We start from the raw sequence: 25,435 nt of genomic DNA, 5'->3' as shown, positions 1-25,435 counted from the left end.
ATTGCTTGATTCATTGTGAAAGAGTCTCCCTTTTGTTCTCAGAAATGTATTGTCTTAAAATTTACTCTCCCTTTTTATCCCCCTGCAAGTGCAAATGTTTCTATGCTTCCCCTATCATCTCCGTCTCTGAGATTATCACAGATTAGAAGGCGGAAAAAACGCTCTTGCGATGACATGTTTTCCAAGCTCATGCATTCCTCTTGCACTGATAGGGCACAGCTGAATGCATGGAGGCATTCAGTGGCAGAGTCCAGGAAAGCATTAAGTGAGCATGATGAGAAGAGGCAGGATGCAATGCTGAGGGGGAGCAAATGGACATGCTCAGGCGTCTGGAGGAGCTGCAGAAAAGCCAACAAGAGCACAGACCACCGCTGCATCCACTGTACAACTGCCTGCCCTCCTCCCCAAGTTCCATATCCCCTCACCCAGATGCCCAAGAACGTGGGGAGGGGGAGGCTCCGGGCACCCAGCCACTCCACTCCAGAGGATAGCCCAAGCAACAGAAGGCTGTCATTCAAACCCCCACCCGGGCTACCTTATCAGTTATCTCCCTTTTTAAAAATTAATAAAGAATGCATGGTTTCAAAACAATAGTGACTTTATTTCAAAGGGGAGACAGTGGTTGGCTTACAGGGAATTAAAATCAACAAAGTGGGTGGGTTTGCATCAAGGAGAAACACACACAACAGTCACACCATAGCCTGGCCAGTCATGAAACTGATTTTCAAAGCCTCTCTGATGCGCAGCATGCCTACCTGTGCTCTTCTAATCACCCTGGTGTCTGGCTGTTCAAAATTGGCAGCCAGGCCATTTGCCTCATCCTCCCACCCCACCATAAATATCTCCTCCTTACTCTCACAGATATTATGGAGCACACAGCAAGCAGGAATAACAATGGGAATATTGGTTGCACTGAGGTCTAACCTAGTCAGCAAACAGCGCCAGTGAGCTTTTAAACGTCCAAAGGCACATTCTACCACCATTCTACACTTGCTCAGCCTATAGTTGAACTGCTCCTTACTACTGTCCAGGGTGCCTGTGTATGGCTTCATGAGCCATGATAGCAAGGGGTAGATTGGGTCTCCAAGGATAACTATTGGCATTTCAACATCCCCAACAGTAATTTTCTGGTCTGGGAAGTAAGTCCCTTCTTGCAGCTGCTCAAACAGCCCGGAGTTCCTAAAGATGCGAGCGTCATGCACCTTTCCCGACCATCCCATGTTGATGTTGGTGAAACATCCCTTGTGATCCACCCGTGCTTGCAGCACCATTGAGAAGTACCCCTTGCGGTTTATGTACTGGTTGGCAAGGTGGTCTGATGCCAAGATAGGGATATGCGTTCCATCTATCGCCACACCACAGTTAGGAAAACGCATTGCAGCAAAGCAATCCACTCTGACCTGCACATTTCTCAGAGTCACTACTCTTGATAGCAGAACAGCAGCGATTGCCCTAGCTACTTGAATCGCAACAGTCCTCACAGTAGATTTGCCTACTCCAAATTGATTCCCGGCTGACCGGTAGCAGTCAGGAGTTGCAAGTTTCCACAGAGCCATCGCCACTCGCTTCTCAATTGTCAGGGCAGCTCTCATCTTGGTATTCCTGTGCTTCAGGGTGGGGAAAAGCAACTCACAGAGTTCCAGGAAAGTGGCCTTATGCATGTGAAAGTTTCACAGCCACTGGGAAACATCCCATACCTGCAACACTATATGGTCCCACCAGTCTGTGCTTGTTTGCCAGGCCCAGAATCGGCATTCCACTGTATCAACCAGCCCAACTGCCGCCATGATGTCCCAATTTGCCACATCCCGTGTTTTCAGGAACGTCTGTGTCTATGTCCTCCTCACAATCATCCTCGTGCTGCCGTCTTTTAGCCAGGTTCTGCACATACTGCAGTATAATGCATGAGGTCTTTAATCAGTATAATGAGCAGCGGTGAGCTGAGTGCTTGCCATGCTATGGCGTCTGCATGGGTAACCCAGGAAAAAAGGGTTGTCTGCTGTTGCTTTCACGGAGGGAGGGAAGCCTGACAACATGTACTCAAAACCACCCGCAACAATGTTTTTGCCCCTTCGGGCATTGGGAGCTTAACCCAGAATTGCAATGGGCAGCGGAGACTGCAGGAACTGTGGGATAGCTTCCCACAATGCACCGCTCTGTGAGTCAATGCTAGTCATGGTAGTGAGGATGCACTCTGCTGACTTAATGCGCTTAGTGGGGACATACAAAATTGACTGTATAAAATGGATTTCTAAAAATCAACTTCTATAAAATTGACCTAATTTCATAGTGTAGACATACCCTAAGGAGGGATCCTTCTGCAGCTCAGCCTGGAATTCAGCGGCTGGGGAAGGGATGGGGACCTGATCCCTTTCACTGGCTGGATCTAAGGCCACAACCCTGCTGAGTCCTATCCCCGGTGGCTCCCTTCCCGCTGGTGTAGGGTCTCCCCCACCCAGTGTCAGGGCAGAGTGCCCTACGCAGGCTCTGGCTACAGGTAATGACTAGGGCGCTTTGGGGGCCGCCCGGCCAATCTGCCAGGTCACCTCCCATCAGCACCTTGGTTGGCCAGTACAAATCAGCAGGGCACTTGCGTCATGCACTAACCCTGAAATCCAGCCCTGACCTGGTGGGGGTAGATTCAGGGGAGTCCCACCCACCCTCTTCCAGGATACCCAGCCTTGGGCTCAGAGTAGGAAGTGGGTGCCTGGCCCCAGCCCTGCTGCCTTTCTGCCTGTGGCCTCTTCCTTCCACCTTCCCCATCATTCTGTCCTCAGCATCCCTCTTGTCACTGAGGGATTCCCAGCCTTTCCTCTACTGTGTGAGTGCCTCTCTGGCCAGATGGCACCGCCTCTTCCCAGCGTCCCATCCCACCATGCTGCTCTGTCCAGGCCAGACCGGCCAGTTCACCCCCTCTTGCAGCAAAAGTTAAAAGAAACCGAGTCCTAAGTCAAGGAGCTCTTCCCCCTCCCACCATCTGCACCTCAGCACCTCAGGGTCCCCTATTCCTCTCAGCCGGCCCATGTCAGAGCCAAAACAAGCGACCACTCTTTCCTGACTCAGGACTATTCTCCTCAGACAGCCCACTCTCACTGGCCCCTTGATGGTGAGACTGTGGGCAGTTCCAGCTCCTGCTCCTTCCGGGGTGGGGGTGGGGTGGAGGGGTTCTGCACTACAGAGCTATCATGGGTGATTTGCACCCAGGTGTGAGCAGCCCGGCTGTGAGCACTACTGCAAACAAGGGTACGTCTACACTTACCTCTGGGTCCGGAGGTAAGCAATCGATCCTGGATCGATCCCAGAAGTGCTCGCCGTTGACGCCAGTACTCCTGCTCCACGAGAGGAGTACGCTGAGTTGACGGGGGAGCCTGCCTGCCGCGTCTGCACCCGCGGTAAGTTCGAACTAAGATACTTCGACTTCAGCTACGTTATTCACTTAGCTGAAGTTGCGTATCTTAGTTCGAAGTGGGGGGTTAGTGTGGACCAGCCCCAAGTCAGCACCTGGGTAAGAGCCCAGCTGACTCTTCAAGGAAGACACACAGAACAACCTCTATTTGGTCCGGGATCTCCTTGAGCTTGGGTGTAGGGGTGGTCTGTTGTTTGCCCTCCTGTCTCTGGATCAGGAGAAGGTATTTGACCGGATGGACCATAGGTATCTCCTGGGCACTCTGCAGGCGTTTGGCTTCAGGCCCCAATTCGTGGGTTTTCTCCAGGTGCTGTACGCCTCCGCACAGTGTTTGGTCAGGCTCAACTGGATTGTGTCAGGCGAGGAGTGTGTCAAGGCTGTCCACTGTCAGGCCAGCCATATACTGTGGCCTTCGAGCCCTTCCTCCATCTCCTCTGAAAGAGGTTGACAGGGATGATGCTCCGTGAGCCAGAGATGCAGCTAGTCCTGTCAGCGTGCGCTGATGACGTGTTCCTCGTGGTCCTGGTGCGAGTGTAGGCCTGCCAAGCTGTGTACTCGGCGGCCTCCTCCGCCCGGGTCAACTGGGTCAAGAGCTCTGGCCTGATGGTCAGGGCCTGGTGGCATGCGAGCTCCCTCCCACCCGTGCTTCAGGCCAACTTGCTCCCAGGGACTAGGGTGGGGCAAACAAACTAGCAAGGGAGGTAACAAAGAAAAAACACCCGTAGGAGACCAGGGCTGAGCTAAAGGGAGCAAACAAAGCAGCCAGAGGGGGCAGGCAGCAAGGGGAAGGGGGACAAACTGCTGCAAGAGAAAGCCAGTGGGTGAGGCAGGGGAAAAGAGAGCCCACCAGCCAAATGCATCAGGGGAGGGAGGGCAAGTCCAAGGGAGGGAAGAGGAAAAATGCACCCACAAGCACCTGAGAAACAAAGTGCTTGCTTACAGCTGCTACTGTCCCAGGATGGAACAAGGGCAAGGCAAACTGCTGGGCTGGGGAGCAGAGAGCAGGGCCAGATGGCAATTGGGGTGGTGGTAGTAGTAGTAAGGGAGTAGATAGACTAGGGGGGTGGCTCTGCACCACTTCCCCTGCTCCCCACAGCAACAGCACCTACCACCACAGGAGCAAAGATATCACAGTCATTCAAATCAGTAACAAACCACCTCCACAAAGCCATGCCTCCTCTGCTTCCTCGTTGGCTCCAGCAGTAGCAGGCTCTTTAGCAGAAGCAGCAAACCAGACAGAGGAGGCCCCAAAAGTGGTGGCAAAGGTGGGGCCTTGCACAATCCTCTGGGAGTTAAGCTGTTAAGGCTGCTTCCCCACCTTGAACTTTAGGGTACAAATGTGGGGGCCTGCATGAAAACTTCTAAGCTTAACTACCAGCTTAGATCTGGTCCGCTGCCACCACTCCCAAATGCTAATTCCCTTCCCTGGGTAGCCTTGAGAGACTCTTCACCAATTCCCTGGTGAATACAGATCCAAACCCCTTGGATCTTAAAACAAGGAGAAATTAACCATCCCCCTCCTTTCTCCCACCAACTCCTGGTGGATTAAGATCCAACCCCCTTGGATCTTAAAAACAAGGAAAAATCAATCAGGTTCTTAAAAAGAAGGCTTTTAATTAAAGAAAAAGGTAAAAATTATCTCTGTAAAATCAGGATGGAAAATAACTTTACAGGGTAATCAGACTTAAAGAGCCCAGAGGAATCCCCTCTAGCCTTAGGTTCAAAGTTACAGCAAACAGAGATAAACACTCTAGCAAAAAGGTACATTTACAAGTTGAGAAAACAAAGATAAAAACTAACACGCCTTGCCTGGCTGTTTACTTACAAGTTAGAAATATGAGAGACTTGTTCAGAAAGATTTAGAGAGCCTGGATTGATGTCTGGTCCCTCTCAGTCCCAAGAGCGAACAACGCCCAAAACAAAGAGCACAAACAAAAGCCTTCCCCCCACCAAGATTTGAAAGTATCTTGTCCCCTTATTGGTCTTTGGGTCAGATGTCAGCCAGGTTACCTGAGCTTCTTAACCCTTTACAGGTAAAAGGATTTTGGAGTCTCTGGCCAGGAGGGATTTTATAGTACTGTACACAGGAGGGCTGTTACCCTTCCCTTTATAGTTATGACACGCCCACCAAATCACAGATAGTGTTGGACAGCCGGTTCCACACTGGCTGTGATTTCTTCCTGGAGCTCTAGGAGAAAACAGAGTTAATAAGACACATGCACCTTTAGACATACTACTGATTATATAAAAACTAACAATATGTTCCACATTCCAAGAACAATGTTTAACCAGTTGATTCTGGGAAACTTTCCCGGGAGAGTGCATCAGCCACTTTGTTAGAAGCTCCTGAAATGTGTTGTATTTCAAAATTGAAATCTTGGAGAGCTAAACTCCACCGAAGAAGTTTTTTGTTATTCCCCTTGGCGGTATGAAGCCACTGTAGCGCAGCATGGTCTGTTTGTAGTTGGAAACGCTGTCCCCAAACGTACAGGCGTAGCTTTTCCAGCGCATACACAATGGCGTAGCATTCCTTTTTGCTGATTGACCAGTGGCTTTCCCTCTCAGACAGTTTCCTGCTGAGAAACACAACAGGATGAAATTCTTGATCTGGTCCTTCCTGCATTAAAACTGCTCCCACACCCCGCTCGGACGCATCTGTGGTTACTAGGAACGGTTTGTCAAAGTCTGGGGCCCTTAGCACAGGGTCAGACATGAGTGTCGCCTTAAGCTGGTTAAAGGCCTTTTGACACTCATCAGTTCACCAAACTGCATTTGACTGTTTCTTTCTGGTTAGGTCTGTTAGTGGGGCGGCGATTTGGCTGTAGTGTGGTACAAATCGCCTATAATATCCGGCCAAGCCTAAGAAGGATTGGACCTGTTTCTTTGACTTTGGAACCGGCCACTTTTGGATAGCATCCACTTTGGCCTGTAGGGGATTTATAGTTCCTTGACCCACCTGGTGCCCCAGGTAAGTCACTCTGTTTTGGGCTATTTGACACTTTTTAGCCTTAACAGTTAGTCCTGCCTTCCTGATGCGCTCGAAGATTTTTTCCAGGTGCTCCAGGTGTTCTTCCCATGAATCAGAAAAAATGGCCACATCATTGAGGTAGGCAACTGCAGATTCTCCCAATCCCGCTAGGAGACCATCTACAAGTCTTTGGAAGGTGGTGGGTGCATTTCGCAGCCCGAAAGGAAGTACATTAAATTCATACACCCCTGTCTGGGTGACGAAGGCTGACCTTTCCTTGGTGGGTTCATCTAGTGGTACTTGCCAGTACCCTTTGGTTAAGTTTAAGGTAGAGATGAATTGGGCATGTCCCAATTTCTCCAAAAGCTCATCTGTGCGTGGCATTGGATAGTTGTCAGGACGAGTTACAGCATTTAGCTTACGGTAGTCCACGCAAAAGCGTATTTCCCCATCTGGTTTGGGAACTAGAACCACTGGAGATGCCCATGCACTGTTAGAGGGGCGTATTATACCCATCTGTAGCATGTCCTGGATCTCCCTGTTTATAGCAGTTTGGGCATGAGGTGACTCCCGGTAGGGTGGGGTTCTAATTGGGTGAGCATTACCTGTGTCAATGGAGTGGTATGCCCATTCGGTCCGTCCTGGGGTGACTGAGAACATTGGCGCAAAGCTAGTGCACAGCTCCTTGATCTGCTGCCGCTGCAGACATCCAAGGGTCGCAGACAGGTTCACCTCTTCCACGCCACCATTACTTTTTCCTTCATAGTAGACACCTTCAGGCCACTCCGCGTTATCTGTTTCCTGGGCTGTAAACTGGGAAACCTTTAATTCTCTGGAATAAAAGGACTTAAGAGAATTAACATGGTATAACTTAGGCTTTATGTTGGAGGTGGGGGATGCTATGAGATAGATAACAGCTCCTAGGCACTCCTGGACCGTGAATGGTCCTTCCCGCGACGCTTCCATTTTATGGGCCTGGAGCACCTTTAAGACCATGACTTGGTCTCCTACTTTGAAGGACCGTTCTCTGGAATGTTTATCATACCAGGCCTTTTGCTCTTCCTGAGCATCCTTTAGGTTTTCTTTAGCAAGAGCTAAAGAGTGTTGTAGGGTGCTTTGTAGGTTGCTTACAAAGTCTAGAATGTTAGTTCCTGGAGAAGGCGTAAACCCCTCCCATTGCTGCTTCACCAACTGTAATGGCCCCTTAACCTCGCGGCCATCACAAGTTCAAATGGTGAAAACCCTAAATTGGGATGTGGTACAGCCCTGTAGGCAAAAAGCAATTACTGCAACACTAGGTCCCAATCATTGGAGTGTTCATTTACGAATTTACGTATCATGGTCCCCAAAGTTCCATTAAACCTCTCCACCAGGCCATTGGTTTGATGGTGGTAAGGGGTGGCAACCAAGTGATTCACCTCATGAGCTTCCCACAGGTTTTTCATGGTCCCTGCCAGGAAATTAGTTCCTGAATCGGTAAGGATGTTGGAGGGCCAACCTACCCTGGCGAAAATGTCTGCTAATGCCTGGCACACACTTTTAGCCCTGGTGTTGCTTAAGGGTACTTCTTCCGGCCATCGGGTAGCAAAATCCATGAAAGTTAGTATGTACTGCTTTCCTCTGGGTGTCTTCTTTGGGAAAGGACCCAGAATATCTACAGCTACTCGCTGAAATGGGACCTCAATTATGGGTAGTGGCTGGAGAGGGGCTTTGACCTGGTCTTGGGGCTTTCCCACTTGTTGGCACACCTCACAAGACCTCATAATTAGCAATGTCCTTGCCCATTCCCTCCCAGTGGAAGGACTTCCCCAACCAGTCTTTGGTTCTGTTCACCCCAGAATGGCCACTGGGATGATCATGGGCTAAGCTCAAGAGCTTTACCCGATACTTAGTGGGAACTACCAACTGTCTTTGAGGATGCCAGTCCTCCTGGTGCCCACCAGAAAGAGTATCCTTGTATAAAAGTCCTTGTTCTACAACAAACTGGGATCGGTTAGAAGAGCTGAGAGGCGGTGGGATGCTCCATGCCACCGCCCAAGCTTTCTGAAGGCTGTCATCTGCTTCCTGCTCGGCCTGGAACTGTTCCCTTGATGCTGGGGACATCAGTTCCTCCTTGGACTGTGGACTTGGTCCCTCTGGAAGCAATGCAGGTGCTGGGGCTGTTTCCGTTGACTGTGAACCACTGTCCGCTGGTGCACTATGTTGTATTTCAGGTTCTGGCTGAGCCTCTTGGGTAGGGTTATCTGCTGCTTCTGCCGGTTCAGGCTCGCTGGTGCCCCCTGGCGTTGGAGTTGTAGACGGGTTTGCAAATGCTGTACTCAGTGCTGGCAATGGTTCTGGCGCTGGTTGTGTTGCCAGTTCTGGTTCTGGGACTGGCTTTGACTGGGTCTCTGGGATTGGATCCACTACGGCTGTTGCAGTCGTTGGCAGGGGATCCGGTTCCACCACCTTTGTCTGGGTCTCTGGTAACACAGACGGGGCCCTGGTGGACGGCTCAGGAACAGGGATGGGGGTGAAAGCTTGCTTAGCCTGGCTGCGGGTGACCATTCCCACCCCCTTGGCTAGTTTCACATGGTTGGCCAAGTCTTCCCCCAGCAGCATGGGGATGGGATAATTGTCATAGACTGCAAAAGTCCACATTTCTGACCAGCCCTTGTACTGGACATGCAACTTGGTTGTAGGCAAGGTTACAGACTGTGACATGAAGGGTTGAATTGTCACTGGAGCCTCCGGGTTGATGAGTTTGGGGTCCACTAGGGATTCGTGGATAGTCGACACTTGTGCCCCAGTGTCCCTCCAAGCGATAACCTTCTTTCCGCCCACTCTCAAGGTTTCCCTTCGCTCCGAGGGTATGAGAGAGGCATCTGGGCCTGGGGATCTTTGGTGTGAGTGTGGTGTAATGAACTGTAATTGGTTGGGGTTCTTGGGACAGTGGGCCTTTATATGTCCCAGTTCATTACATTTAAAACATCGCCCTGCTAAGGTATCACCGGGGCGATGTTGGTTGGTGGAGACTGGTGTGGTGGGGTGAGAAGGCGTCTGGGGTTTCCCTTGGAATGTGGGTGGGGCCTTGGGTTGTCCCCGGTGGTAAGGTTTTGTTCTGGGTTGCCCCTTCTGATATTCGCTCCAACAGCTACTAGTTTTTTTTCTTTTCTGCCACCTCCACCCATTTGGCTCCAATCTCCCCCGCCTCGGTTACAGTTTTGGGCTTCCCATCTAGGATGTACCTTTCTATTTCCTCAGGAACACCCTCTAAAAGCTGCTCCATTTTTACTAGGAAAACCAGATCTTCCAGAGATTTAACATTTGCTCCGGATACCCAGGCATCACAATTTTTGTCAATGTGGTAGGCATGTCGGGTAAATGACACGTCTGGTTTCCACCTTAGGGCTCTGAACCGCCAACGGGCATGCTCGGGTGTTAGCCCCATTCTGATTCTGGCCTTGTTTTTAAAAAGTTCATAACTGTTCATGTGTTCCTTAGGTATTTCAGCTGCCACCTCTGCTAAGGGTCCACTGAGCTGCGGCCTCAGCTCTACCATGTACTGGTCTGTAGTGATGCTGTACCCAAGGCAGGCCCTTTCAAAATTTTCTAAGAAGGCCTCAGTATCATCGCCTGCCTTGTAGGTGGGGAATTTTCTGGGATGGGAAGTGGTACCTGGAGAGGGGTTGCTAGGATTGGCTGGTATATCCGGCCTAGCCCTGGCTAATTCCAGTTCATGCTTCCTCTCTTTTTCCCTCTCCTCCATCTCTTTTTCTTTCAGCTCCATAGCTCTCTTGTGGGCCTCCTCTTTGGCTTTCTCTTCAGCTTCTTTCTCGAGTTTTTTTAATTGAAGCAGTTTCTGATGGTTTTTTTTCCATTTTTTTCTGCTTCTAGTCTGGCCAGTTCTAGTTTGTTAGCTACTTCTTTGGTAGTCATTTTCCTGTTTTCTTGTGCTGGGCCACACCCCTCTGCAGTTGACTGAAACTGGGATGCACTCAGCTCAGGCAACGGAGACTTTCTAACTAGCTATCCCCGAGGAATAGAAAGAAAAAAAAAACAATTCAGCTTGTAAATTCTTTTTGCCAGCTGTTTGCTCACTGCTTGACTCCTTCTCTAAACAAAGACCCTTGTTAAAAAAACTTAACACCTCTGCCTTCAGGCAAGGAGAGATAAGATATGCATCTACCTACAGCTCTGCTTTCCAAGCAGCTAGAAAGGAGGAAAAAAAAAATCTTACTGGCTTTTGGTTTAAAATTATCCCACCTCTCTGCCACCATGTCAAGGCTGCTTCCCCACTTTGAACTTTAGGGTACAAATATGGGGGCCTGCATGAAAACATCTAAGCTTAACTACCAGCTTAGATCTGGTCCGCTGCCTCCACTCCCAAATGCTAATTCCCTTCCCTGGGTAGCCTTGAGACTCGTCACCAATTCCCTGGTGAATACAGATCCAAACCCCTTGGATCTTAAAAACAAGGAAAAATCCATCAGGTTCTTAAAAAGAAGGCTTTTAATTAAAGAAAAAGGTAAAAATTCTCTCTGTAAAATCAGAATGGAAAATAACTTTACAGGGTAATCAGACTTAAAGAGCCCAGAGGAATCCCCTCTAGCCTTAGGTTCAAAGTTACAGCAAACAGAGATAAACACTCTAGCAAAAAGGTACATTTACAAGTTGAGAAAACAAAGATAAAAACTAACACGCCTTGCCTGGCTGTTTACTTACAAGTTGGAAATATGAGAGGCTTGTTCAGAAAGATTTAGAGAGCCTGGATTGATGTCTGGTCCCTCTCAGTCCTGAGAGCGAACAACGCCCAAAACAAAGAGCACAAACAAAAGCCTTCCCCCCCACCAAGATTTGAAAGTATCTTGTCCCCTTATTGGTCCTTTGGGTCAGATGTCAGCCAGGTTACCTGAGCTTCTTAACCCTTTACAGGTAAAAGGATTTTGGAGTCTCTGGCCAGGAGGGATTTTATAGTACTGTACACAGGAGGGCTGTTACCCTTCCCTTTATAGTTATGACATAAGCCATCAGGGTCCTCTCTACAGCAGCAGTAACAGCCGTGGGGGGGCAGCAGGATAGGTACAGGAGAGTGGTCTGAAAAGCAGGGATATTTGCCCAAGGATAAGCAGATCCCTTTTCCCCTGGTAATTGAACAAGGGTTACTCCAGGTTAATGAATATATCTGGGGCCAATCAAGGGCCTGCCAGAACCTGTTAAAAGCTTCCCCTCCAGTCAGATAGGTGTGTGTATTAGGAGCTGTAGGGAGTAGATGTGTTACTGGAGAGCAGGACAGTACAGATACTGATAAATGCTAGGAGGGAGACCTCACTAGTACAGAGGTGAAGAGCAGGGGAAACCCTGCCAAAGGGTGTACAGCCCTTCAGGGCCCCAGAGGTTTGGGGGAAGAGACCCTGCCAGAAGGGAGAGACTGAACTGGGTATCTGGTCTACTACCACTAAGCCTGGAGGAGCTACCAGAGACTAAGAGGCTTCCCCTCGCCCTCCCCTGTTAGGGAGGCCAGGAGGAACCCCTGCTCAGACAAGGTGGGATCAGTAAACTCAGGGGCATGGGGAAAATTCCCAGGGAAAGAGGAATCCCCCAGTCTGCTGCTAAGAGGAAGCGTGGAGCCCACTGAGGCAGAGAAGTCATGATCACTTGTAGCTAAGTTCTTTGATCAGGTCCTCTTTATGTGTTAGGACAAGGTCTAATAAAGAATTCCCCTGTGTTGGCTGCAATGCTGTTTGCATTTGAAATTGTCATATATCATATTTGGAAATTCAAAGTGTGTTTTAGTTCTGGCAGCATGAAACCTCCAGCATATGTCACTCCAACTGAAGTCCCCCAAGATCATGAAGCTTTTTTTCCTCACATATTCTAGATAGGTGCATAAGGAGCTGGTCATTCTGTCTCTAGTGTGATTTGGTGGGCTGTAGCAGACACCAACTAATACCCATTTTGTTAGGGCATCCTAGTAGGACACTGATCCATAAGCACTCAAGATAACTTTTTTCTGAGTTATCAGTGACTCAAACAGATAATACCATTTTTGACATAGACTGTCGCATACACCCCCACTCTCCTTTTGCCCACTCAATCCTTCCTAAATAGGTTATCACCACTCATTTTAACATTCCAATCATGAGAATCATCCCACCAGGTTTCAGTGATAGCAGCTAGATTGAATATACGCTCCTAAATGAGCAAATCCAATTCCTCTTGTTTGTGGCCTAGGCCCTTAGGCAAGTAAAGAATATGTAAGTGGGGGAATGGTCCAGCTATTGTGGGGATCTTTCCTGGCTTCTGCACTACCCCGGTGAAGTGGGCTAGCGAAAGGATCGGAGTCCTCACTCCCACTTCCTTTGCCCAGAGGCCTCCCTGCCCTTGAGGACTCCCCTTCCACTCTCCTGTCTGGCGGAGTCCTCATAACCCCGACAAGGCTGGGCCCAGGATTCCTGGGGGGCTCGACCCCCAACCCTGCTGTGGTCACCAAGGACAGGGGCTAGGGTGTCCCCACTCCGGGGTACTCTCTTTGCACTGGGCACTTCCCTGGCCCACTGATCATTACATACAATTTAAAGCAAATACAAATTGTTTAATTAACAATTAATTTAAAAAAAGAATAAGGAAAAATGGGAAAGTTTAAAGGAAAGCACATCACCCCGCTCTGTGGCAGGGAACATCAGAAACAGTGTCTCTTGAACGTCAGGGCAGTTCACAGTCTGTTCCTTGTAGGTCCCAGGCCTCTTTCCAAGGCCCTGGCTGTGCTGCAGAGACGCTGCGGGTCGGACACTTGCTCTGGCGGTGGCCACACACTCTCAGGCTCTAGGTGGCAGGACCCTTCTTCCCAGTGTTGCCCCCACTCTGTCAGGGTTATGATCCCCCCCAAGTCTGGCCTGCAGGACCCCTTGGCTGAGGCATCTCCCTGTGCTGGGCCCACTGCCCAGGGTCCCCCTCACTCTCCCCAGCTGCTCACCGCACCCAGCGGAGACTGCTCCAGCCCCAGCCCCAGCCCCAGCCCCAGCCCCAGCTCCACACTGCCTCAGCACGGCTGCTGCTGCTGCTCTGCCTTCAGCTCCCTGGGCTGCTTCTCTGGCCTCTCTGGCTCTGGTTGCTACAGGTCTGCTCTGCAGGCTGCTTCTGTGACTCTGCTCCCAGCTCTGACCTGCTTCCTGGGCTGCTTGTCTGCGCCCTCTTGTTGGTGTCACTAGGCATCACCCTAGGTAACTCGGGGGGGTGGAAGACCACGAAAGTCGATGAAGCCCCCCCCGCTCTAGGCCAAAGTGAATCAAAGCCCCTGCATGTTAAACTTTACTAACCTCACAGGCCAGCAGCTGGGAAGCAGTAGTGATAAGGGAAACCTACATGCTTCTAGCTGAAGGACAAGATTACTTGCAGAAAGAAACAGTGAGAACAAGCTGCACAGCCAAGGTGGTGTAATGTAACCAGAGGAAGAAAAGGGGGAGAGGTAGGAAGGGGGGGGGAAGAAAGGGCAGAAGGGGGAAGAGGGGAAAGGCTTAACTGCAAAATGTATAAAAGATAAAGGCCGCTTATGTTGGTGTGCTTGATTTGAGACGTGCCAGTCTCCTAGCACCGCTTTGGGATCCCAAATAAACTTTGATTGCTTCTCCACCCTGGTGTGTTTATTGGCATGATGCACACCAGGCAACGGACCCCGCTGCTGCTGTCCTCGGGCACTCTGTGCTGGCAACAGTTTTGGCACCCAACGTGGGGCTCGAGGCTGAAATTTAGCCTTGCCCGGATCCCTCCTGGCGGCCGACGGATTGCGGCGACGACCGACGCCCAGCGCGCACCAGTGACTTCATCGGGGGCCTCGGCGGAGATGCGGTTTGGTTGACCCCGGAGGGCACAACGGTGCAATGCACTCAAGTAGTGGAGAAGCAGCTGCGGGCGACGGTGGGGAACCGGTCCCTTGGATAAGGTAGGAACAATCCAGTGGTGTGGACTTTTACTTGTTTTGACCTGGGGACACCCAGTGTCTCCCTAGGGTATGGGGCAGGGACAGAGTAGTCCAGGCAGGGCAAGGTGTACGCCCTTAGAATGCATTCTGGTGAACTGAAAAGTGTTTGAATCGGATCCATTGACTAAAAGTAGATTAAAAAGGTTCTGTACAGTAGACTGGCCTCAATATCAGCTACAGGACCAGGAAAGGTGGCCACCGGAAGGATCACTTAATTATAACACGATCCTTCAGTTACTTCTGTTTTGTCATTGAACAGGTAAATGGAATGAACATATGTATGTACGGTTGTTTATGTTGCTAAGAGATAGGTCAGATATTTTGCAAAAGTGTAATTTGACTCTGACAGGTTCGGTAGTAGCTACTGTTAGTCCCCAGAACCCCCCCACAGCTGTAATGGCAGATCCGGTGTCCCCTTTGGCTATCACACCCCCACCATATAAAGACAAGATGTCTCAGGTCCCAGAGATTGCCCCCTCGGTGGAGTTTTATCCGTTGATCACCGAGACCGTGGTGTCCAGACATGGCTCGGATAGGAATCAGGCCACTACTATGCAGGTCTATACGCATGTGCCTTTTAACCCAGTGGACCTAGGAGCCTTTAAGGCACAGGCAGGGGAATTCTCCACGAACCTAAGCAAGTTTATCTCGGTCTTTGAAGGGTGCCTGGCTAGCCATAAGCCTGACTGGGATAACTGTAATATCCTCATGAGGACCCTACTGTTGAGGAGGAGGAAGAGGAAAAAAAAAGCCAAAAATTAAAAAGGTTAAAAAAACTGGGATTGGGATCTTATGAACAATATCAAGCCAATTTGGCAGAGACCATCTAAGGAGGTCAAAGAAGATGAAATAACCCTCACCTTACCCCCCGAGAATGCATGGATAATGACCCTTGCAATTGAGCCCTCAGCCATGTAAGCCCCAGAGTGGAGCCAGTGGAAGGACAAAAGGAGGGTTAAAAAGCAGCTTTGCTGGACAGTGCTGGCCCAGGGATTTAAAAATTCCCCCACCCTTTTCGGCCAGGCCCTGGCCAGAGACTTGGAGGAGTGGGACAATGAGGACAAGGTCCTCCTCCTGCAATATGTAGATTACTTGTTAATTGTCGCTGTGGGTCTAATCCCTTGCCTTAAAGCCACTGTGAGCCTCCTGAACTTTGTTGGACTCCGAGGATATCGGGTAGCACAGAGTAAGGCTCAGATCACCCTCCCAGAAGTACTGTACTTAGGGTTTCACATAAGGCAGGGGGAGCGTCAGCTTTCAAACGAAAGGAAGGAAGCTATCTGTCAAATTCCTATCCCAAGCAATCGTAAATGGCTCAGGGCATTTCTGGGCATGGCAGGCTTCTGGAGAATATGGATCCCAGAGTTTGGACTGTGGAAAGGAATGCTAACAGCCCAAGGATCTCCAGTCAAGCATGGGCTTCAAATTCTCCGGCTTTTAGAAGCGGTACAGCTCCCCTCAGCGGTAGCAGTGGTGCACTGCAAAGCTCATCAAAGGGAAGATCAAGATGTGGCTAGGGGTAATGCCAGGGCGGATAGGGAGGCCAAGCGAGCTGCTACCCTGGAACCACAGGAAGCTGAGAATGCCCATATGCATGCCCTCATCCCATCAGTGGGGGAGCTCCCAGCCCCCCAGTACTCTCACGAAGAGAGGAACCTGGCCGACACTCTTGGGCTCCAGGAAAAGGAGGGATGGCTCCACTCCACGGAAGGAAAAATCCTCCTACCAAAGACTCTAATACGGCTTGTGCTACAGAAACTACATCAGACCACCCACACTGGCAGAGAGGCTCTTACCCAGCTTATGAATAAATATTTTCTAACCTCTGGACTTAGACCCCTGGCCTCCCAGGTACAGGCTGAATGTCTGATCTGCCAAAAGAATAACCCTTGACCGGGAGTGTCAGTGCCACCAGCCACTCTGGAACCTACCCCAGGCCTGGGACTGGTTTGGCAACGGACCCCGCTGTTGCTGTCCTTGGGCACTCTGTGCCCGCAACACTCTGACTCTGGTTGCTACAGCTCTGCTTCCAGCAGCTTAGCTTGGGCCCCTGCTCTCTCCTTAGCTCGCCCCCACTCTGTCTGATTCAGGCAATTCCAGCTCACACGGAGGACGGGACCCCCCTGGCCTCCTGACTCCCTGATTAGCCTGCCCGCCCTGTCAATCAGGCTGATCTGGAGCATTGGCCTCTCACCATTGTTCCTGGGCACTGTCAGTCTCAGGTTCCTGATTTCCCATTGACCCTTCCCCTTTTAGTGCTGGGAGCTAGCCAATCAAAACACCCCCACTGAATGTTAGTAAGGGGGCAACAGTCCCCTTACAAATACATGGCTGCAGCCAGCAAGGATTGCCAGGGGCTGAGCTCAGCCATCTCTCCTAGTGTGTATCCATCCAATTTGCACTGTATGACTGCTGAGGAATAGTCCAGGCCTGTGAGGACTGAGGCCTATATCCACCCAGCTCCTTAGGCTTCACAGAACCCCAGCCAAACTCTTCAGGTGCCTAACTCAGGGCTTAAGCGTCTGCAGTCAAAGTTCCCTCAGCACCTACACTCCTGATCCAGGGCCTGTGCACTGCTGCCTCCTTGTGGGCGTTGGTTGTGTTTATTTTCACAGGGCCGGCCTAACCTGGTGGCCTGGTCCCTTTTGTTTTTAGTCTGCCTGCTATTGTTAATTGTTATTTTGTGGGTATTTGGGGAATTGTAATTGTTAGACCCCAGGGTTGCCTGCCCAAAATGAAATCAGGTCCAGGGTCTGGTACTGTGTTACTCTTTGCCATAGGGGCACTCCTCTCATTGACTCCCATTTCCCCCACAGGCTTTTGAGCAGTGGAAGGTCCAGGAACAGGAACCCACTCTATTTGATACACCTGTCTGGTGCCTGTGCCCCAGAGTGAGTCACAAGACAGGTGTTCGGCCACCTAACTCTTGTGCAGGCCTGATCCAGTAGCTGTGCTCAGGGGCTCCCCACCGGATCGGGCCTCTCCCATGGGTTCACACCAAACAGATGGGGAAGGGAGGCCCGCCCTTATGCCCTCTAGCCCAGGGGTGAGGGCACTCAAGTGGGATGGGGGAGACCCCAGTTCAACTCCCCTTTGACCTGCTAGGGAGAAAAGATTTGAAGAGGGGTCTGCCACCTCTCAGGAGCGGGCTCTAACCATTGAGCTAGGAGATACTATGAGGCACGGCTCCCTCCATCTCTCCTGCTGAAATGTTCCACTATGTGTCAAAAAGCAGGGACTCATCAGAGCAGCGGTGTGGACCCTGGGTCTCCCATCTCAGTGCTCCACCAGGCAGTCTCCTGGGTGTACTTTCTGGGTGTGCTTTCTCGGGGCCAAGGACTCTCATTATTTACCCAGTGGAACAGCTTCAATAGAAGAGATCACAGGAACCCTTCCTCCCACCCTTAAGAATTTCACAGCCCAATAGTTAGGGCACTGATGTGAGAGGTGGGAGACACTGTTCAAATCCCTTCTCCCCATCAGCAGTGAGGAACTGATCCTGGGTCCCCTCTGTCCCAGATGTGTGCACTAACCAGGGGGTTCTAGTGTACACCAAACACTTTTAAACAGTGATTTCCACTGCTGATGATGGAAGGCTGCATCAGTGCACAGCCCTGGGGATTGTAGATGAGGTTCAGCCTACACTGTCCCCATGTTTCCAGTGGTTGACAGGGACAGCTGTTTGACCAGCCAATCAGGGAAATAACTGGAGGTGGGGAGGGTAGATGGGGCTCTTGGTGTGGGAGGTGGTTATGGGTTCCAGGGAAAGCACATTAGCTGGATGCTTTTGATAAAATGATCAAGTGAATTAGCAATATCTACAATTATTTGTCATCTTTACATTTCAGAGTCAACACTCCATTGGGATGAATGGGACAGTTCTCTCTCCCCCCGAGCAGTCTGTGCTGCAGCCTCAGGAAGGCAGACGGACACACACAGGGCAGTAGCAACCACTCTCAGCGTATGCTTTCTAGGTGTAGTGGGGTGGTCACCCGGCTCCTGCCATGAAGGGCATAAAACAGCCTTGGGAGAGGGCTGCAGCAGGGAAAAGCCAGGCTGATTGGGGGAAGCAGCCACAGGTGGGGCCATGCCCCAGTCAGGCCACAGCTGGCCTTATAAGAGGGCTGAGGGCCAGAGGCTAAGAGACACTCTCTCTAGCTTCTGTGAGAGAAGGACTGGGCTGTCTGGGAGCTGAGAAGGGTACCTGAGGTGGAGCAGTGCTAGGGAAGGGTAGAGAGATCTGGGGAGCTCCAGCCTAGTAAAACCCCAGGCTGCAGGCCTTGTTAAAGGCCTACAAAAGGTACTGGGGTTGCAGAGGGGCAGCCCAGAGATAGGCAGAGGCAGTGGTCCTAATCCCCTTGCCGATGATGAGTGGCCATTACAGACTGCTGTCTGCCCCAGTGAGCAGGGGCTAGATGGTGACTGGCAGTAGCCACTGAGGCAAGGTGGGGATGGAGGTTCCCCTGCGTGGAGAGACCCAGATTGTGGGTTGCTGCAGTGGGCAGAACCCATGGGCAAAGGGCACCAGGGTCCATGAGGGACACAGGGGCCAGCGGCAGGTGAGACATCAGCCAGCAGAGGGTGCTCTGGAGCTGGAAAAGAGCTAATTGCCTGGACAACCAGCAGGAGGTGCTGTGCCGGTGAGTTGTTGCCCTGCCACACAAGGGTTAGAAACAATTTCTCCCACAAGCACCAGAGAAGGGCTGACATGAAATTAGACCCCCTGGTTTGAAAGGACCTCGTGGAGGAATTCCACTCTGCTGAAACTGATCAGCAACATAATTGCTATGGTGTCTGCCTTGATGGAGGATAGAGCCACTGCCTTTGGGTAGTGAGTGATGAAATTTTATTACCCCCAAAACATATTTCTTCCCTGATGGGCCTGCCTTGCAGTGCTGGCTCCAGGACAGAGGGAACTGGATTCTACTGATTCTGAGGCCAAAGCAGCTCCCCACAGGGCAGGGGCCTGGCTGGGCCAAGGGGAGGGGGTGTCTGCAGCAGGGCTGTAGCAAGCAGCAGCTCGCCCATCCCACTCCTGTGCAAGGTTCCTGCACATGCCACATCTCCCTGGGGCAGGGCTTGGGGGTGGAGTGGGAAGAGTGCTCAGGGAGTTGGAACTGGGCTAATGTGGCCTCTCTGTAGGGCTGTGCCTTCACCTCCCCCTCCCCAGCACTGGCACTGAGCCCCAGTGGAGGGACATGGGGCATTTGCAGATGGGGGCAGGGAACTCTGGGGATCAAAGCAGGGTCCTCCTCTCAGGAGCTGGGCCAGAGGGGGTCTCAGTCCATCCCTGACACCCACCTAGGCTGTTAGCACAGGGCCTTGGGCCATCCTAGCCCCAAGGGGAGGATGGAGGGGCTGGGGCTGGTCCTGATGCTGCAGAATAGAGTGGGTCAGGACACCACCACCGAACACTGTAGGCAGGGGCAGGCCTGTCTCACCAACAACCAATAGAGAAGCAGACTGGAGGATGGGTCCACAAGCAGTCTCCAGCATATATGTCACTCAGAACCATGTCTGGGCATGCTACATCCAGACAGTCACCCCTTGGCTCTTACCAGCCTTATAGATTGCCACACAGTGATCCCAACACAATCCAGTCCCAGATTTCCCCCCAGAAATGTAATGTGAGCCGCCTGACTGGGCACCTGATAACCCCACATCACTGCCTTCCCATGATGGACACCGATGCACATCATGGACTCGTGTCACTAGCTTACTCAGGGCAGCTCACTGCTCAGATACAGAAGTTAACCTCTGTTCCAAGTGAAAATGGCTAGGTAGAGGGCCAGTACATCAACAGATGTGTGTGCGGGAGGTCATTTAGGCAGCAACATGTGTGGAAAATCTACTGCTCAGCACTCTTTACTACAACCTTCTGTACCCAAGAGTAAAGCAGCTGGCTGGATAAGAAATAACCGCTACACATTTATGCAAGGAGGAAAATGTCAAACACCACTGTTTTTAAAGACTCAGGAGGTTGGTATGCAGACAATTAGAGACAAGCATGTGATTTGTGTGGCACACATAGAGCCCTCACACTGAGGAGACAGGACATTGGTGCTGAGCTCCTCTCGCTGTGGCACCCTTGACCCCACACCTGGAGTGACTAGAGCCACTTCTAGGCACTTTGGTAAATGAAACAGGTTGGCTTTCCCTTAAGGGCTAGAGGCCTGGAGCCAGCCAATCTAACTGCTGGTAAGCATTGTGGTTAGATGTTCAGCTGCATGTGTGTGTTCTCTCTGTTCTCCCTGTGTGCTACCCCAGCTCTGCACAGACAGCTGGCACAGCAGACCTTGAGCGAACTGCCCAATGACCACGAGATCTGTTAAGGGACAAAGGCACCCAGCCAGGTTTATTGTTGATGAAGCACAGTACTAGTATCCCGCAGACTCTACCGGACCACTAATACATGTATGCTCATGACAATGGACGCAGCTCAGTGAGCGGTGGGACTTTCCATTCCTCCCTAGGCTAGACAAAGAGACTCTCTCTGAGATACATCTTTATACCACGCTACAAACAAGTTAGTACTGCCCCTCTGACATAGTTAGTTACTACCCCTTGACATGGCAAGTTATCACCCCTCACCCTGTACATGTTGGTTCAATCAAAACATCTCTATTAAATACTGTCATCCTGGCGTATGTGTGCATTCGGTGCAAGGAGCTCCTGGCCCTCAGAGACCACGTACGGGCTTTGGAGGCCAGGGTGGCAGAACTGGAGGAGCTAAGAAAGGCAGAGAGGTATGTTGATGAGGCTTTCCGGGACACTGTAGAATTGTCCCACCTCCGGTCAGACAGCCCCTGCACTGTTGAGGAGGATGAAAGGCCCAGGGAAGCAGAGCAGTTAACGGGAGCAGAGGGAAACCTTCCCATAGTTGGGACCCTCCTTCCAGATGGTGCTGGGGTTGCGTCTCGCACTGAGGTTACCTTTCCGGGGGAGGGAACTCCAGTTGCTAGGAAAAGGCAGCTGTTAGTAATGGGAGATTCAATCATTAGAAACGTAGATAGCTGGGTTTGTGATGACCGTGAGAACCGTATGGTGACTTGCCTGCCTGATGCCAAGGTTGCGGATCTCTCGAGGCATCTAGACAGACTTATGTGTAGTGCTGGGGAGGAGCCAGTGGTCGTGGTATATGTAGGTACCAATGACATAGGGAAGGATAGGAGAGATGTCCTGGAGGCCAAATTTAGGCTGCTAGGGAAGAGACTGAAATCTAGGACCTCTATGGTGGCATTCTCAGAAATGCTCCCAGTTCCACGCGCAGGGGCAGGCAGGCAGAGCTTCAGAGTCTCAATGCATGGATGAGACGATGGTGTAGAGATGAGGGGTTTACATTCATTAGGAACTGGGGAAACTTTTGGGATGAGGGGAGCCTATACAGGAGAGATGGGCTCCACCTAAACCAAAGTGGAACCAGACTGCTGGCACTAAACATTAAAAAGGTTGTAGAGCAGTTTTTAAACTAGGAGATGGGGGAAAGCCAACTGCTGCAGAGGATTGGACAGAGACTTCTCTTAGGGGAGAGTCTAGTGATAGGGAATCTCCAGGTTATAGTCAGGAGCAGAGGATGGAAGAGGATAATGTAAGGGCCAGATCAGATGATAAACATTCACATAAAAAAGAATCTGACACATCAGAAAAGGGCAGACAAATAAACAGTGACAAGTTTTTAAAGTGCTTGTACACAAATGCTAGAAGTCTAAAGATGGGTGAACTAGAGTGCCTTGTGATAAAGGAGGATATTGATATAATAGGCATCACAGAAACATGGTGGACTGAGAGCAATCAATGGAACACAATCATTCCGGGGTACAAAATATATCAGAAGGACAGAACAGGTCGTGCGGGGTGGGAGGGGGGGGAGGGAGTGGCACTGTATGTGAAAGAAAATGTAGAATCAAATGAAGTAAAAATCTTAAGTGAATCCACATGTTCCATAGAATCTCTATGGATAGAAATTTCATGCTCTAATAAGAATATAACATTAGGGATCTATTATCAACCACCTGACCAGGACAGTGATAGTGATGATGAAATGCTAAGGGAAATTAGAGAGGCTATCAAAATTAAGAACTCAATAATAGTGGGGGATTTCAATTATCCCCATATTGACTGGGAACATTTCACTTCTGGACGAAATGCAGAGATAAAATTTCTCAATACTTTAAATGTCTGCTTCATGGAGCAGCTGGTACGGGAACCCACAAGGGGAGAGGCAACTCTAGATTTAGTCCTGAGTGGAGCGCAGGAGCTGGTCCAAGAGGTAACTATAGCAGGACCGCTTGGAAATAGTGACCATAATACAATAGCATTCAACATCCCTGTGGTGGGAAGAACATCTCAACAGCCCAACAATGTGGCATTTAATTTCAAAACGGGGAACTAGGCAAAAATGAGGAGGTTAGTCAAACAGAAGTTAAAAGGTACCGTGACTAAAGTGAAATCCCTGCAAGCTGCATGGGCACTTTTTAAAGACACCATAATAGAGGCCCAACTTCAATGTATACCCCAAATTAAGAAACACAGTAAAAGAACTAAAAAAGAGCCACCGCGGCTTAACAACCATGTAAAAGAAGCAGTGAAAGATAAAAAGACTTCCTTTAAAAAGTGGAAGTCAAATCCTAGTGAGGCAAATAGAAAGGAGCATAAACACTGCCAAATTAAGTGCAAGAATGTAAGAAGAAAAGCCAAAGAGAAGTTTGAAGAACGGCTAGCCCAAAACTCAAAAGGTAATAACAAAATGTTTTTTAAGTATATCAGAAGCAGGAAGCCTGCTAAACAACCAGTGGGGCCCCTTGATGATCGAGATACAAAAGGAGCGCTTAAAGACGATAAAGTCATTGCCGGAGAAACTAAATGGATTCTTTGCTTCAGTCTTCACAGCTGAGGATGTTAGGGAGATTCCCAAACCTGAGCCGGCTTTTATAGGTGACAAATCTGAGGAACTGTCACAGATTGAAGTGTCACTAGAGAAGGTTTTGGAATTAATTGATAAACTCAACATTAACAAGTCACCGGGACCAGATGGCATTCACCCAAGAGTTCTGAAAGAACTCAAATGTGAAGTTGCGGAACTATTAACTAAGGTTTGTAACCTGTCCTTTAAATCGGCTTCTGTACCCAATGATTGGAAGTTAGCTAATGTAACACCAATATTTAAAAAGGGCTCTAGCGGTGATCCCGGCAATTACAGTCTAACATTGGTCGGGCAAATTAGTCGAAACAATAGTTAAGAATAAAATTGTCAGACACATAGAAAAACATAAACTGTTGAGCAATAGTCAACATGGTTTCTGTAAAGGGAAATCGTGTCTTACTAATCTATTAGAGTTCTTTGCAGGTCCGGCTCTAACTTTTTTGCCACTCCAGGCAAAAAAGAAGAGCACCGCCCCGCTGTACCCGCCCCCCCGCGAGCGCCGCCAAAATCCCCGCCCCCCAGCACCACGCCACCCGAAGTCCCACCCCCCTCCAAGCGCCGCGCCGCCTGAAGCCCCGGCCCCCCCTCCGAGCGCCACACCACGCCAGCCCCCGCCCCCCCAAGACCCCGCCCCCCCGAGCACCACGCTGCTCGAAGCCCCGCCCCCAAGCACCACGCCACCTGAAGTCCCCACCCCCCCTCCGAGCACCACGCCGCCCGAAGCCCCCGCCCTCCCTCTTAGCACCTCCCGAAGCCCCCGCCCCTTCCAAGCACCACGCCGCCCGAAGCACCGCCCCCCGAGCACCACCCAAAGCCCCCGCCCCCCCTCCGAGCACTGCGCCGCCCAAAGCCCCACCCCCGAGCACCGCCCAAAGCCCCACCCCCCCTCCGAGCACCACGCTGCCTGAAGCCCCCGCCCCCGCGCCGAGCGCCGCACCACCGAATCAAAAAAAATAAAAATAAAAATAAAAATAAAAAATCGAGCGCCACCCTGCCCCAAGATGCCGCCCCAACCACGTGCTTGGTCGGCTGGTGCCTGGAGCCGGCCCTGGTTCTTTGAAGGGGTCAACAAACATGTGGACAAGGGGGATCCAGTGGACATAGTGTACTTAGATTTCCAGAAAGCCTTTGACAAGGTCCCTCACCAAAGACTCTTACGTAAATTAAGCTGTCATGGGATAAAAGGGAAGGTCCGTTCATGGATTGTTTCATGTCTTTTAACCAGTTCTCAAAGGGTAGGAATTAATGGTAAAGTCTCAGAATGGAGAGGGGTAACTAGTGATGTTCCCCAAGGGTCAGTCCTCGGACCAATCCTATTCAACTTATTCATAAATGATCTGGAGAAAGAGGTAAATAGTGAGGTGGCAAAGTTTGCAGATGATACTAAACTGCTCAAGATAATTAAGACCAAAGCAGACTGGGCAACAAAACGGCAAACGAAATTTAATGTGGATAAATGTAAAGTAATGCACATTGGAAAAAATAACCCCAACTATACATACAATATGATGGGGGCTAATTTAGGTACAACGAGTCAGGAAAAAGATCTTGGAGTCATCGTGGATAGTTCTCTGAAGATGTCCATGCGGTGTGCAGAGGCGGTCAAAAAAGCAAACAGGATGTTAGGAATCATTAAAAAGGGGATAGAGAATAAGACTGAGAATATATTATTGCCCTTATATAAATCAATGGTACACCCACATCTCGAATATTGCATACAGATGTGGTCTCCTCATCTCAAAAAAGATATATTGGCACTAGAAAAGGTTCAGAAAAGGGCAACTAAAATGATTAGGGGTTTGGAACGGGTCCCATATTAGGAGAGATTAAAGAGGCTAGGACTCTTCAGCTTGGAAAAGAGGAGACTAAGGGGGGATTTGATAGAGGTATATAAAATCATGAGTGATGTGGAGAAAGTGGATAAGGAAAAGTTATTTACTTATTCCCATAATACAAGAACTAGGGGTCACCAAATGGAAATTAATAGGCAGCAGGTTTAAAACAAATAAAAGGAAGTTCTTCCTCACGCAGCACACAGTCAACTTGTGGAACTCCTTACCTGAGGAGGTTGTGAAGGCTAGGACTATAACAGCGTTTAAAAGAGAACTGGATAAATTCATGGTGGTGAAGTCCATAAATGGCTATTAGCCAGGATGGGTAAGGAATGGTGTCCCTAGC

The sequence above is a fragment of the Chrysemys picta genome, chromosome 8 (assembly GCF_011386835.1).
Source record: "Chrysemys picta bellii isolate R12L10 chromosome 8, ASM1138683v2, whole genome shotgun sequence".
Classification (NCBI taxonomy): domain Eukaryota; kingdom Metazoa; phylum Chordata; order Testudines; family Emydidae; genus Chrysemys; species Chrysemys picta.
The sequence above is the reverse complement of the archived record's forward strand: the minus strand, read 5'-3'. Positions refer to the sequence as shown.